At 42.0% G+C, this 11,472-nt stretch overlaps 1 non-coding gene across 1 annotated transcript; it reads left to right on the plus strand.

The window, feature by feature from the left end:
* The first annotated feature begins 9,843 nt into the window (after positions 1-9,843).
* On the plus strand, positions 9,844-9,915 carry trnaa-cgc (transfer RNA alanine (anticodon CGC)). Its single transcript has one exon. It is a non-coding gene; the product is annotated as a tRNA-Ala (tRNA).
* The last annotated feature ends 1,557 nt before the right edge of the window (positions 9,916-11,472 follow it).

Below are 11,472 nucleotides of genomic sequence, written 5' to 3' on the forward strand. Positions count from 1 at the left end.
CTCATATCGCCAATCACCTAATCTGCGCAACCTTCTTGTTCACAGCTCCCTTGACCGCCCTCAGCAACCCTCCACACCAGGTACTTTCCCCTGCAACAGAGCTCGCTGTATCGCCTGCAAGTACACATCCAACACCACACTCATTCAAGGCCCCTCAGGACAATTCTGGATCACCCAGATGGCATCTTGTACCTCCAGCAACCTTATTTACTGTATCTCTTGCAGTAAATGCCCAGTTTCTCTCTATATTGGAGAAACAGGAAGGGGACTTGGAGACCGCTTCAGAGAACATGTCAGGGCTGTGAAGATTAAAGATCTCTCCAAAAACCATTGTTTCTCATTTAACCTCTGATGGCCATGACCACTCTAATCTCTCCGTCTTTGTTCTCAAAGATGGTTTTCTGAACTCATACATTAGAAAGACTACCGATACCAAACTTATCCTGCAGCTAGGATCACACCTTCCCCCTTCTCTAAACGACAGACTACTATTCTACTAAATTTTCTCCATTCATTGGAAGTTTCATTTCACACCTCTCAACACCTATTCTGACTTCACACCTCTTGATTGGCCTCTCTTTCTGTCCCCTGCTCCCACCTCTCACCCTTCCTCCCTCCCAGCCTTTGTTCTCCCACTACATTACCTTTGCCTACTGCCTTCTCTCTCTCACACCTGAAGAAGGCTCCACGGCCGAAACATTGTTTTCTTTTTTTCAGCATGGAATAAACCTATTACTTGTTCCTTAACAACCGGAAACAATATCTTTGGTCTTTCCAGAGCTGTAAGTAGTCATTCCAAGTTTATTAACTTGTCTCTGTGCTTGTATGTACTCTTCAATAGCCACTGATGTTATTTACAACAGCTATTTTAAAAAAGTAAATTTGCATTCTTTTGGACTTCTTTCTAAAGAATTGGCACATTTGGTGGCTCTGTGGCTAAGGATCTGCACCTGTGGCTGGAAGGTTGCTGGTTTACATCCCACGGTCGGCAGAGGAATCCTACTCCATGGGGCTCCTGAACAAGGCCCTTAACCCCAACTGCTCCAGGGGTGCCGTATAAATGGCTGACACTGCGCTCTGACCCCCAGCTACTCTCCCTGTATGTGTATCTCAAGGAGAGCAAGCTGGGGTATGCAAAATAGGAATTCCTAATGCAAGAAATTGTATATGGTCAATACAGTGATCATATCTTATTGGCACGTGGTAATCTCCAAGGAACAAGTAATAGGTTTATTCCATGCTGAAAAGAGAAGAAAGAAAAAACAATGTTTTGACCATGGAGCCTTCTTCAGCTATGATTTGATTTTTTACAATCATACCCAAACAAACTTTGCAATTTTTAAAAATCTTGCAAACACAACCCAGATATGTTGACTTTTTAAAAAACAAAACAATTTGGGGGTATTTTTTTTTAAGAAACACATACTTCTTTTCTAGTTTTTTATGTGGCTGTGACTGTCAGAAATCCTCAGTGAAAAGGTATGCAGATCCTGTGCAGATGCAGGAGCAAGTAGTTATTGAGACAGGCGAACAATCCAGAATGTCAGGCGAGATTGTTAGGTGAAAGGTAGATCGAAATACTGGAAGTACAGAGAGAAGCAAACAATCCAAAAGAGAAGGTGAGGTCCAAGGTCGAGAGGCAAAAGGGAGTTCAGTAACCAGTAAGCGAGATTCAGAGTAAACGCGAGGTAGAGCTCTCAAAGAGAAGACTCAATACCGAGTAGCGGGAAGCGGGTTTGGATGGTTAAAACAGTGCTGCTTGCTGCACGGTAGAGCATGTGCTGGTGGATTAACACATGTTACTATTAACCCGCTGCTGGTACTGGTTAGTTTTTTTGTGAGTTAATCTCCCCTGGCTGGTGGACGTGACATTGACAGAATGCTGTTTTGTGATTGATGCTATATCAAAATATAGGGTCCCTCAAAAATTAAACGCAAAAATAAAAACATTTAATGGACTTGTACATCTGTTGCACTCCTACACTATGAACATCCATTGGGAGTTGAATTTCAATTATGTTTCCACTTCATTCAGATGTGTTCCCTATTTTTCAGATTGTTGGCAATGCCGCATGTTAAAGGAGGACAGAGGAGTAGGAGGCCAGACCTGTGGTCAAGGGCTGGTGGAGTAGGGAATGAGATCAAAGAATTTCTGAAGTTTTCTAAGCTAGAAAAAAAAATTAGGTGGCATGACAATATGTGGTCAACACTGTCAAACAGAGTCCTTGGAGAGGATTGCTCCAGCAACAGGAAATGGTTATCAGTGATCTGGCATGAAGATAGAAAAAAAGTAAGAATCCAAGTGCTTAGGGCGCAGAAGGAGGTGAGTATTGGTAAGGATTCCAAACCAGATGACAGAACACAATCTATAGTCAATATTTCAAGTCAAAGTGAGGGACATAGTTTGGAAGGCAACACAGAGCTCAGAAGTTCATCAGAAGATACAGAAGATGTACGGGCTGGACACGGCAGCACAGACAGTGGTGACATGTTTGAAGGAGAAAAAATCTGTGTAGAATCAGAAAAAAAGCCTGAAGAGCACAGTGAATATTCCCAGGGGGCAAGCTTGCCTGGGACGTCACCTCAGGATAAAAGGGGATTAAGAAAGATTATGTCTGTGCCTAAAACTTTCCAAGTATGTCTGAAGGCTGAACAATGGAGAAAAATACCACCTCTAAAAGGTACATCTAAACTAAGATGACCATGGACCCATATCTTATATAGCGAGTTCAGGAAGATAAATCCTTGCTGCCCAATAGCCTTCAAATACCAATACATCAGGAAAGAGAATTCTGATGATTAAAGCAGTCTGTACTTTCATTTCCTACCTTCAGTTCAGTACCTTCAGTTCCTGTAATGTAAAATACTGTAACGCAACGGGGGCTCAGGCGGGCGCCCTTGCCGCATCAGGTCGGCCCAAAGTATAGGTGGCTCGAACCCGGGACTTCCGCGTCTCTCTGCAGCGACCTAGCCCCGTGAGCTAAAGAGAGATCTCTCCACAGCCCAGTAGCTGTGGTCCTGCTATCACAGGGAAGGGCGGTGACGTCACCTGCTCTGGTACGCCGGCTCTTACACAGTACCTGTCGGCCGTAAGCGTTACACTCTCCCCCGCTTAAATCGCCGTCCCCGGCGAAGGGCTATCCCACCCCGACTTCTGACACCAATGTAACGCAACGGGGGCTCAGGCGGGCGCCCTTGACGCATCTGGTCGGCCCAAAGTATAGGTGGCTCGAACCCGGGACTTCCGCGTCTCTCTGCAGCGACCTAGCCCCGTGAGCTAAAGAGAGATCTCTCCACAGCCCAGTAGCTGTAGTCCTGCTATCACAGGGAAGGGCGGTGACGTCACCTGCTCTGGTACGCCGGCTCTTACACAGTGTCTGTCGGCCGTAAGCGTTACACTCTCCCCCGCTTAAATCGCCGTCCCCGGCGAAGGGCTATCCCACCCCGCTTCTGACACCAATGTAACGCTACGGGGGCTCAGGCGGGCGCCCTTGCCGCATCAGGTCGGCCCAAAGTATAGGTGGCTCGAACCCGGGACTTCCGCGTCTCTCTGCAGCGACCTAGCCCCGTGAGCTAAAGAGAGATCTCTCCACAGCCCAGTAGCTGTGGTCCTGCTATCACAGGGAAGGGCGGTGACGTCACCTGCTCTGGTACGCCGGCTCTTACACAGTACCTGTCGGCCGTAAGCGTTACAATACATAATGACAACAAGACACAAACCAATGGGCAATGATGACATCACAATTGATGTTGTACGAGTAGGGAAAATACAACACAGTGAAAGGGAAACAAAATTTCGACAGACACGTCAGCCTTATCATTGAAAGATTGCCCGTGCCCTCACAAAAGGAATAAGCGATGTGTACTACAGGCAGCTGAGCAGAACTCCGCTTGCTGAAATTACAGCAGGCAATTTATCTGAGGCTCACAAGCAAGTATTAAACACTTCAGCATTTTCTGTTCGAATACCACACTTTGTCAAAACACTGCCGCTTCTTAAGCTAATAAGTAACGGGTTTTGAGCACGCATTGTATTGTTAATGCTTATATTAAAAAAGCATAAATTCACATAATGGAATTTGGACTGAACAAAGTAGTCCAGCCCCTTTACAACATTACATACCCACTGATTAAAGCTTAAAACTACAGCAGCAGGAGTAACAATAATGGCAACAACATATTTGGAGTTCGGCATTTCATTTATTCTGCGGAAACATCGTATCGGAATGAACTGCCCGAGATAAAAGTGTAATTGCGGCTTCAGATCGTTTTTACAGAGCATTGCGTTGTTCTGTTCATGCTGACTACACGCTTTAAATTTGTCATTTACTCCAAGCGTTGCTTTTCCAGGTTTTTCTGAAATTCCTCGCATTTGAGCCAGCACTAAAATATTTCATTCCCGTCGCTGAATACATCGTGGAAACGGTATTTGCAACGGAATGCTGACACACATGAAACCTTTTTGTTATTCGGTTCTGAAGTTTGAAAATGAAAATAAAACGGGGTCATTTCATAGGCTTGAAAGAAGTCCAAGCAGCATAAAAACCCGCGAATTCTCACAAATTGCATTGTGCTACACCTTTCTTCTGCTGCTTTTATAAATCAGCCTTAAACATTTGAATGCATACCTTACTGCTGCTAATCACATTCACGTGTTTACGAAGCTTTTTTCTGTCCGTTATGTTTTTGCTAAGTAGTTTCTCCGTTTTCCTCGTACTGTGATTGTCAACAAGCACAACAAGACTGAAACAGTGTAAAGGCAGGTAAAAAAGACAGGGTAAAACGCCTGACTGTCGGGAGTGGGATTTGAACCCGTGCCTCTATTTGGAGAGCGAAACACAAAGCTTAAAAGACACGAATTTGTGAATTTACTGTTTTAAACCGCTCGACTATCCTGAAGAAATGGGTGCTGATTGCACCAGTTGCATCCGATTTTCCGTAACTTTAGGACGATTGATACGACTGGACGAACACAATTTGTGGCGTTTAGCATGACATGGAAAACGGTACCGGAGCATTCGGGTCCGGACTACAAGACTCAGAAACAGTTTTTACCCCCGCACTATCAAACTCCCAGCCTCTCTCACTCTCACCTCACCTCTCACCTATGATCTGAACCTCATAGTGCCTTCTTTCTTACCAAAAACCCAAACACACATTGAAAATCTACCTCTACCATACATGTCAAAAGTTCACTCCCCATAATTTCTATCCCTTTATTTCATTCTTTTGATGCATGTTTTTGCACATAACCTGTTACCTTTTTGTTGTTTTGCACACTGCCTGTTGTTGTTTTTTGCACATCGGCTGTTGTCTCTGTCTCTGTGTTTTTTTCTTTTTACTACTTATGTCCGAGAGCTAGCTAAATAGCATTTCGTTATACCATATACCTGTATATGAGTATAATGACAATAAACTTGAATTTGAACTTGAACTTGACATAGTCTTGCAGGCAGTATATTATTTTATCGTTTACTCGTTAAAAAACAACGGTCTTCTCGTTCCAAAGTCAGATTTTTAGTGCTTTCGAATGTTCCCAGTGGGCAAAAGACGTATAATATACGTCTATTAAACGTCTATTGTCCTAACAGTTAGAACCAAAAACCTATTATTTTCAGTGTCCAGATCTCCTGCCCCCCTGCCTTGCATATGCATTCTTCAAGTAACACATTGCGTGCTCCTTTATTTCTTTTTCTGTTGATGTAGGGTGGGACTTCAGCACCGCAGCTAGGAGAAAATTATATAATATTACTTCCCAAATAAATGATGATTAATATCTTCTTTAGTATAATCTAAACAATGAACGGTTTACTAAGCTCAAAGCTGAAATAAATGTATAAAATTTGGCTTGCATCATAGCAGTTGAGCAATAAAGTCTGTCCTAATTAAAGAGTACCCAAAGTTTGAAAGTACAACATAGAATAAGAATAAGAGAAACGGCAAAACGATTTTGTGTCATCTTCCCCATTCACACTATTTTATGTGCCATTTTTTTGCTTATTCACGTACTATTTTAATCAAAATAATATTAAGAAAGATCTGTATGTATTCAGATAGTATTATTATTGTTCATACTTACTCGTCAAAAGAGGATTGCTGAGATATTTGCGGATATACTTCTACGTTTGAAAAACGTGTCCAAAATGGTGACCAACGAATACTAGCAATGCATTGTGGTATATAACCGGAAAATATGCTGGGTTCGATATTTTCTCAACGTATGCGTTTATTAATGTTGTCGATATTATGGTTGAAATTTAACATTGATAATACATCGCGGCTATGTGCCCCCTGCTATGAGCTGATGTGCAATTTTAACGCATGCAGTTAGTAAGGATCGGTCACTGTTGTATGGTATTATATATAATGACATTATGGAATAGGATGGGGACAGGCCTGGCATCACGGGGGGAGGGGGGAATGTCGCCCCTTCAGTTTTGGGCAAAAAGATTTACCTAACTTAATTTGCGCCCTAAAAAAATAGTTGTACTTTGTCAATGGTCAGACAACACTAAATGACACGAACAGTCACTCAGTCTGTTTGATGGGCAGGAGGGCTATCCGTCCAGGAACTGCACATATCAGTGTCGTTATTGAGTGTCAACATTACGATCCTGTTTGCTCAGGTGGACCGATTCCTTGCAGTAGTTTATCATTATACTTAAAATCGTTATATAACTAGGACTAGTTATAGCAGTCTGTGCTTTCTGTTGGTTTTACAACATTTTTTTCTTAACGATTCAGAACATCCATGTAGCTGCAAAAATGAACGCTTATGGTACTTTTCGCTCCAGGCAATACAAACCATGAGAGTGACGAAAAATGTGAAACTGAACTTCATCGCAAATACCAGATTGCTAGTCGTTATCTTCTATCATGAAGCACTAATCAATGGCATAGCTGCGAGATTTCATTTGGGTAGCTGCACCGTACAGCTCCGTTTCAACCGAAATATCACCCCCCCTCAGAATTTCAGACGCCCCCCTACAGATTTTTCCCCGGGCACCGCGCACTGATGGGGGACGGGGTGTCCAGGAAATGGTATCAACTTTTGTCAAGAAAATAAAAATAGAAACTCTATAGGCACTCAAACATTTTACTGTTTTTTTTTCGGGCAGGTGGCAAAACCCCTCAGCAAAACCCTTGTATGCCAAGCTGTGGGCATTGATTCGTCGAATATACGTATATTTATGGAGAAAATACGGCTATACGTATATATACGTCGCCTCGACGTATAATCAACGTCGAATTGCAACCGTAAAATCGACGGCATGAATAAACGCATATATAACGTCGAAAACACATCTAACACAGTGCCTGAGGCTTTTTACTGTATGTATCGTGTGTGCCGCAACTAGGAGTATACGGCACTCTGCACAGTGTACGAAGTAAATTATTTTCGCAGTAATTAATTTACACGTGCATAATAAATATAGTAAATATAATAAATTAATTACTGCAAAATAATTTACTTCGTGCACTGTGCAGAGTGCCGTATACTCCTAGTTGCGGCACACACGATACATACAGTAAAAAGCCTCAGGCACTGTGTTAGATGTGTTTTCGACGTTATATATGCGTTTATTCATGCCGTCGATTTTACGGTTGCAATTCGACGTTGATTATACGTCGAGGCGACGTATATATAGGTATAGCCGTATTTTCTCCATAAATATACGTATATTCGACGAATCAATGCCGACTGGGTTACTTCCAACCTGGACTGACAGCTCACCCGATCTGTTTGTGATCAGACCATGGAGCCGGGGGCTGTACCAAGCGCACGTTCCTTCCCAATGCTGAGGCGATCATTCGGAAGATGTGTGTGAAGAGAGACAAGCTTTGTCGACTAAAAAACAAGGCAGGATATGCAAGAATACTAACCACTGGCGACAGTTATGTTCTCTTACTATTGAGACTCCTACATTGGGAGTTTTTTGAAGACTTTGAAACTAAAGGAAAGCGGTGACAAATGAACAGGCACAGGTGGGGTTTGAACAAACGATCTTCAGTGTACGAGACCGATGCCGTACCACTTGGCCACCGCGCCATTAAGTAAAGATGGGAATAATGTTGTTCAAATTATTTTTTTCTGAATCTGGTTTACATCGCCTGGAGGCAGCAACAACAATAAAAGGGATACTTACAGTAACAAGGAGATACGCTGTAGCAGTGTGACTCCAATAGATGCTCCTGAAGAGACTGGAGGTTTAAGTCAGCTCCTTAGAGCGCTCGGCCGCGTTACTCTCAACAGCGGCTCTTCAGCTCTTGTTGTTTGACCTAGTGGTTTTATAAAGCGTGGAAACGACCGCAACTTCGTTTTCTGAGATGCTTTCTCTCACGTGGTGAAATCTCGACCTCTTTGGCATCTCTGGCTTTAGTTCTTCTGTAGAGCAGGCTTTCACACCTCTGCTTATAGTGCCCTTGAAGTCATTTTATTTTTACAGGAAGACGCATTCCCTAACGACCTATCCTGTTTTAGAAATGCTTTATAAGGCGTGTTTGATTCAACGGACAAACAGTATACTAATTGTACAATGCAGATCTATGCGGCATTCGTACTGGATTTGACTGGGATTCTGAAATACTTCTTGCAAAGGTATTCAGACTTTCTTGAACCTATAATAAAAACACAGACCTGAAACTCCCTAGCTTCCAATCTCTGATGTTGCTGTCCTTAAACTCGGACGTGATGTTCTGCAGACGTGCAGTGTCTCTTTACTCTCGTTGTTTTCAAAACGACCTCCATTGTCAGGCGCAGTTGAAGTGTAACTGACCTGACTGCACAGGAAAGTACGGAATGATAAAATGTTTCTACGGCTCAAAATGTCCCTTCAGACCCTCGTCATGTCTCTTTGAGGAACGGGCAGGTAGAGAGGTTTAACAGATGCTCATGATGTTTCACACGGGGTGTTACCTGTTGTAGTGTTTCAAAAGATGTGTTAACGGACCACAGATTATCTTGAAAAGATTTGGGTTTGTACTGGCTGGGATTCAAACCCGACTTAATTATTTGGAAGGCACCTGTACCACCAACACACTTCCGAGAAGCACCTGCAAATAATCACAATCCTCTCTCTCACCTACAAAGTTATGGAGACACAGACGTCCAATGAAAACTAATTTTAATTCACTCAAGGCTCCACTCTTTTGTTGTGATGTCATTTTAATTAATATTAGCTTTGATAAGGTGTCGGTTTTGCCTCTTAAAGTTAAAGTCTGCTGCTTTCTTCCTGGTATAGAAATAACATGTTCCATCTTTGTTTAAAAACACCACTAAAAGTAAATTATTCAGCTCTAACGCCTGTGTGCATTGACAAGACATCTCAAAAGGACTTATCAAATAAGAACACGATCCTTCCTGTTACCATTCCTGTGGTTGGGGCGTTGTTTCACCCTTTTACGTTCTTCTACAATATTTGCAGACAGGGCTTTATCACTCGAGTTGTACACAACAAGTGTGCATCGGTCCATGAAAATCATCAGTAGTGCTGTTTTTCTATGCATAGTTTAATCAAGAGCACTTAAAAGATGCAAAAAGCTTTCAAATAAAACAGAATTGAAAGACAGTCGAGTAAGGAGGTAGAAAAAAAGCACTCCCCCGTCTGGGAAATAACCACCGTCGCACGTGTGACTGGATACAAAAATAATAGATTAATTTTTGCCCAGTCTCTTGAAGCTTCAATGCGATTATTTTTCCTTCCTTACCTCTTCATTCCCATTAATTTACTCTGTAGTAGAGGAAACGCGAAAGTAGGAAACTGCAGGCATTCTTCATGAATGGTGGATTGTGATCAGTGAGCATCTGCACATCCCTAAGTCTGTTCCACTACCTTTTACATCGGGGATGTAGCTCAGTGGTAGAGCGCATGCTTCGCATGTATGAGGTCCCGGGTTCAATCGCTGGCATCTCCAGGTGCTTTATATTACAGTACTCACATCGCAATCTTCTGTTGAGTGAGAACTCTTTGCTCGTGTTCAGAGAGAGCCAGGTTTACACAATTAAACTCGACGTGCTGCAGAGTTGCGCTGCTGTTCTGAATGTACCTCATTTAGTTCTGTTAAATCCTAAATTATTTGAACTAGTAATTTAGTTCAAATTCAGGAAATCCAGAGATTGCTTCACACTTGTCGTGACTGTTGCAGAAAACACCTGTTGAATCTCACCCGGGATTTCTTGAGAGATCATTCAGCGAGCGAATCCTCCTTCTGAACTCCGCACTAAACTGAAAGCTTCACGAACTCCTCACTGCGTGTCCTGTACTGTTACAAATGCTCTCGTCTAGATGTGAAGCACAGCCATAAACACACTTTGAACTTTTTCCGTTTGTTTAGGTAAATGCAAAAGAGCATGACAAGTATTGATCGAATAAAATATCCATGGCACAACTCGAGAAAGTAGTGAAGGACTACACATGGACTTTTGATGATTACAAGAGATTCAAGAAACACAACCGTCTGCACCTGGGTTTGGATCCTGAACGCAAGAGTTAAAAGAACATAAGCGACGGATATGACCTATAAACTCTCTTAATTGTCTTATAGTTTATGAAATAAAACAATTTCTTAATAATTTCTTACTGTTGATAGACGATTTATTGAATTTTAACAAAATCACAATTACAAACTTTTTCGGTTAAACTGTTATTCACATACTCTAACGTAAATAAACGTTAGTGTCTTCCGGTGTGTGAGCCAATTTCTCCAAAAAATATTTGTTAGTTTGTCAGGAGGCTGTGCAAGGTGTTAAGAAATAGAATTTCTAAAAGACAGGCTCCCTAAGCTTAACATCAAGGCAGAAAAAATGCTGTTTTCTCTACAGAAATGCTCTTTAAATTTCAGCACTGTTGCAACTCCCTTTATAAAGGGTGTGCACACATATACAACCAAGGCATTGAAAGTTTTTTTTTAATTATTGTTCCAAAAAATGTTCCGTTTTCTTTTTAATGTTGTTGATTAAAAAATTGTATTAAATGTGAAAAAAGGTCAAAATGCTATTGAAAAAAATCAGTAATGTGAGGAAGATGGATTGTGGGAGCCTCTTAACTACTCATGTCATGCTGTATTTCTCACTCATTCTACTGGGAGTGGTGCCGTCGCTTCTGGATAAAGTCTGTCAGTGGTCATTCCAGACGGGTCAGATATAACTGCTCTTCGGCACAAGAGACATGCGACTTGCTATGATCCCGACAGTGTTCAAGTCCCTGTTCGGGTGGTTGTGCTGTTCTTAAGTCTATTGTGAATGTCATTCTAAATAGTCTTTTATCTTTCACTCTTCTAGCTGTACTGTGGTTATTTTAAATGTCCATTACTTGTATTTACAGTACTGTATTTAGTGTTTCATTTCACAAACCGAAAATGTTCAAGTAGATCTTGTCAATCTACTCAACGTAATCATCTAAATTAAATCACAGTAGAGTACAGAACACGCAGTGAGGAGCTCACACAGTGAGTACTCTTGAATACGACAAG

This window comes from Atractosteus spatula, chromosome 10, assembly GCF_055471065.1.
Source record: "Atractosteus spatula isolate fAtrSpa1 chromosome 10, fAtrSpa1.hap1, whole genome shotgun sequence".
NCBI lineage: Eukaryota > Metazoa > Chordata > Actinopteri > Semionotiformes > Lepisosteidae > Atractosteus > Atractosteus spatula.